This window comes from Babylonia areolata, chromosome 23, assembly GCF_041734735.1.
Source record: "Babylonia areolata isolate BAREFJ2019XMU chromosome 23, ASM4173473v1, whole genome shotgun sequence".
Lineage (NCBI taxonomy): Eukaryota > Metazoa > Mollusca > Gastropoda > Neogastropoda > Buccinidae > Babylonia > Babylonia areolata.
The window spans coordinates 4,221,434-4,225,805 of NC_134898.1; the positions used below are offsets into that span (position 1 = coordinate 4,221,434).

Here is a 4,372-nt window from a genome sequence, read left to right on the forward strand (position 1 = left end):
AAAGGTGAATAAATAATAGATAAGCTTACATAAATAAATAAATATATAAATAATAATTATAATATAAAAAAGGTAGTAGTAATAATAATAATAAATAAACAGACATCAAAGCCAAGTAATATGGTACCATCAGCTGGCCTTTAGGTCTATTTCTCCTTATATTTGAAATTCGAGAACGTTATTGCAGTGTATAGCATTACTTTTTTTTTTCAATAACTTTTTTTGTGTTTTTGGTCACAAATGATTTGTCTGTGTGAAATTCGGGCCGCTCTCCCCCAAAGAGAAGAGCACGTCGCTACATTGACAGCGCCACCCCCTTCTTTTTTCTTTTGTCTTTCATGCCTGTAAGTATTTTTGTTTTCCTATCAAAGTGAATGTTTTCGACGGAATCATGCCTATGAACAACTCTTTTGTTGCTGTGGGTTCTTTTACCATAAAAAAGCCAGAAAATAAATTTAAAAAAATCGTACGGTTTAAAGCCTTCAAACAGCACGGAGCCAGACTCTCTTACACAGACCGACCATTTTCTCGTGGTGGTCTAAACTGACCCAAGTAAATGACGTCACTGAGAAGGAAAACAGTTTGGGAATCGTTCACCACATTTAACACGCTGACTGTGAACATTAATTTTTTTCCCCCGGCCTTCTCAATCAAACGATACTTTAACAAATCACCACCAAGCAAACGAAATATTACTGTAACACATCGAAGATTTTCTTTACTTTATAAAAAAAAAAAAAAAAAAAAAAAAAAAAAAAAAAATTTCCCCCAGGACAAAATTTCCCCCCCCCCCAAGTGTAATTTGCATGGGTGACGATTTGAGGGGGGGCTTGCCGGTGGGTGAGAAGGAATGACGGGTAGATGAATGGGTGGATGGAGGGAGGGAGGTTGGATGGTGGGTGAGGGCGTGTGTGTGGGGTGGGGGGTGGGGGGGTGCGGTGATTGCCAACAGGTGGTGGAGGAGGTGGAGGATGGGGTGGGGGGGTGGTGGAGGGGGTTGGGGGGGGGGACCAGTGAACAAGGTTCACGGAGGATGTTGATGTTGGGTGGGTGCCAGAAACTCGGGGGGTAGGTATGTACTGTACCCAGGAGCGGAACGGCCAGAACTGTCGTGTGTGTGTGTGTGTGAGGAGGGATGGAAGATGGCGGGTGGATGGGTAAGTGGGTGGGTGGGTGCCGGGGTGGGTGTGAACACCTCTGATTCCTGCCGGTGTTTCAGCGATGTTTGGTTAGCTGCGCCTCCTTTCCCTCATCAGTATCATCAGTCCACGGGGCCACTTGAAGATCCTGTTTGTTTCGGATGTCGTTGGGGAAAGGAGAAGGGTTCTCGCAGCGGAGGGTGGAGGCAACTGATGTGACTGTTCTGTGATACGGTTTGGCTGATGTGTAATCAACGAAACATGTAAGGCCGTAGATTTATTCATTTACTTATTTATTTATTTATCTATTTATTTGTTTATTTGTTTATTTATCTGTCTATTGATTTACTTGTTTATTTGTTTATCTATTTATTCATTTTTTTTATCTATCTATCTATCTATCTATCTATCTATCTATCCATCTATCTATTCATTTCAATAAGTTATATGTTTGGTCATTGTATGGTTATTGTGGTGATGTTATATGTTTGGTTATTGTATGGTTATTGTGGTGATGCTATATGTTTGGTTATTGTAGTGGTGTTGTATGTTTGGTTATTGTGGTGATGTTATATGTTTGGTTATTGTGGTGATGTTGTATGTTTGGTTATTGTGGTGATGTTATATGTTTGGTTATTAGTGTGGTCATGTTGTATGTTTGGTTATTGTGGTGATGTTGTATGTTTGGTTATTGTGGTGATGTTGTATGTTTGGTTATTGTGGTGATGTTATATGTTTGGTTATTGATGTGGTCATGTTCTATGTTTGGTTATTGTGGTGATGCTATGTGTTTGGTTATTGTGATGATGATGTTATATGTTTGGTAATTGTGGGTGATGTAATATGTTTGGTTATTGTGGTGATGTTGTTTTGTGTTTTTTTTGTGTTTTTTTTTTGTTTGTTTGTTTTTGTTGTTTTTTGTTTTTTTTTTTTTTTTTTGGGGGGGGGTGTTGTTGTTGTGTGGTTTTTTTGTTTGTTTGTTTTGTTTTTGGTGATGTTGTTGTTTTTTCGATGAGGGGATGATTTCTGCAACAGGGTCCACGGTGGTTAAATGTTCTTCTTGTTCTTCTGCGTTCGTGGGTTGCAGCTCACACGTTCACTGGTTTGCACGAGTGGGCTTTTACCGTGTGTGTGACCGAGTTTTTTGGTTTTTTTTTAAATTATTATTATTCCGCTATGTAGGCAGCCATATTCCGTTTTCGAGGTTTGGTTTGTTGTTTCAAATATGAACTATCAAATAAGTACCTATGACTGAGTTTTTGTGTGTGTTTGTTTGTTTGTCTTCTTCTTTTTCTTTCTTTCTTTCTTTCTTCTTCTTCTTCTTCTTCTTCTTCTTCTTCTTCTTCTTCTTCTTCTTCTTCTTCTTCTTCTTCTTCTTCCTCCTCCTCCTCCTCATCATCATCATCATCTTCTTCTTCTTCCTCCTCCTCCTTCTCATCATCATCATCCTCCTCTTCTTCTTCTTCTGCTCCTCTTCCTCCTCCTTGTCATCCTCCTCCTCATCATCTTCTTCTTCTTCTTCTTCCTCCTCCTCCTTCTCATCATCATCCTCTTCTTCTTCTTCTTCTGTTCCTCTTCCTCCTCCTCCTTCATCATCTTCTTCTTCCTCCTCCTCTTCTGCTTCCTCCTCCTCCTTCTTCTTCTTCCTCCTCCTCTTCCTCCTCCTCCTTCATCATCTTCTTCTTCTTTCTCCTCCTCCTTCTCCTTCTTTTTCTGGCATGTGGTGACTCTTCTGCAGTTCTTCAGTTGAGTCAATCTGCCACAGAAACGTTTATCTGGAAGACAAACTGTTCTGCAGCCATTGTGCCGTATGTAAACACGCCGGACCGCTGGGGAAGGGAGGCTTTGATGTGAGAAAGCTGGAAGCCTTTCTGCAAGAACTGATGTCTTCCTTGACACGAAATGGTTTTTGTTGTTGGTGTTGTTGTTTTGCCGGGTTGGTCTTGAAGGATAGAATATTGTTGTTGTTTTTTTTTTACCTGAACGAACAATGTGTTGCTTTGGGGAGTGGTGAGTATGGATGCGTTCGCCAAAGGTTAGTAGGTTGATTTGTATTTGTATTTGTATTTCTTTTTATCACAACAGATTTCTCTGTGTGAAATTCGGGCTGCTCTCCCCAGGGAGAGCGCGTCGCTACACTACAACGCCACCCCCTTTTTTTTCGTATTTTTTCCTGCGTGCAGTTTTATTTGTTTTTCCTATCGAAGTGGATTTTTCTACAGAATTTTGCCAGGAACAACCCTTTTGTTGCCGTGGGTTCTTTTACGTGCGCTAAGTGCATGCTAGCACACGGGACCTCGGTTTATCGTCTCACCCGAATGACTAGCGTACAGACCACCACTCAAGGTCTAGTGGAGGGGAGGGGAGAAAATATCGGCGGCCGAGCCGTGATTCAAACCTGCGCGCTCAGATTCTCTCGCTTCTGTCACTCTTTGGTGAGTGGTGCTTTATTATAACAAGAGAGGCAAGGCCTTCAAGACTCACTTGTGATAAGTTAAGTCCCCTAGCATTAATTACAGAGTAATTTCCTTTTTTTACTCTCTGCACCAAAACGTTTGCAAAATAAATAAAAATTCCATGCTTAGCTAAAAAAAGTTCCTGTTTGAACAAAAAAATAATAATTATGACTCCTCTTGTTGTTGTGTCAGAATAAGAGGTCAAAGTGCCAAGTTTAGAGAATACAAAAAATATAAATATAACAGTAAATGCAGTTTGCATATAATTAGACTTCTTTTTAAATTTTTTTGGTGCCCATCCCAGAGGTGCAATATTGTTTTAAACAAGATGACTGGAAAGAACTGAATTTTTCCTATTTTTATGCCAAATTTGGTGTCAACTGACAAAGTATTTGCAGAGAAAATGTCAATGTTAAAGTTTACCACGGACACACAAGTGAGTCAAAAATGGTTTCGCTAAAGGTTGGTGAGTCGTGCTGAACTGAAGGATGGCTTTGTCAAAGGTTAATGTGGGACGGACTCAGCATGACTCAATTACAATCAGAACCTTTTAATGAACTGTCATCAAAGTTGGAAAAGGCTTACTGGTCACGAGAAAATTAACTCGAACAAATACTATAGGCGGTGAAAAACTATAGCAACTGCTATAAAGATCGTGTTGCTGTTTTTGATTCGTCCATGTTGTGCTGCTGCCTCTCTCTGTCTCTCTCTGTCTCTCTCTCTGTCTCTGTCTCTCTCTCTCTCTCTCTCTCCTTCTCCTCCTCCTCCTCCTCTCTC

General features: G+C 40.4%; 1 protein-coding gene across 5 annotated transcripts in view; it reads left to right on the top strand.

Annotated features, from left to right (window-relative positions):
- Window positions 1-1,224: 1,224 nt before the first annotated feature.
- Window positions 1,225-4,372, top strand: part of LOC143297784 (uncharacterized) — a 73,136-nt gene continuing 69,988 nt past the window's right edge. For 3 of the 5 annotated variants that reach the window (XM_076610267.1, XM_076610268.1, XM_076610269.1), the window contains exon 1: window positions 1,225-1,402. The gene's annotated coding sequence lies outside the window, so the exon portion shown is untranslated. The remainder of the gene's footprint in view (window positions 1,403-4,372) is intronic. The other 2 variants (XM_076610272.1, XM_076610273.1) reach the window with 1 other exon arrangement.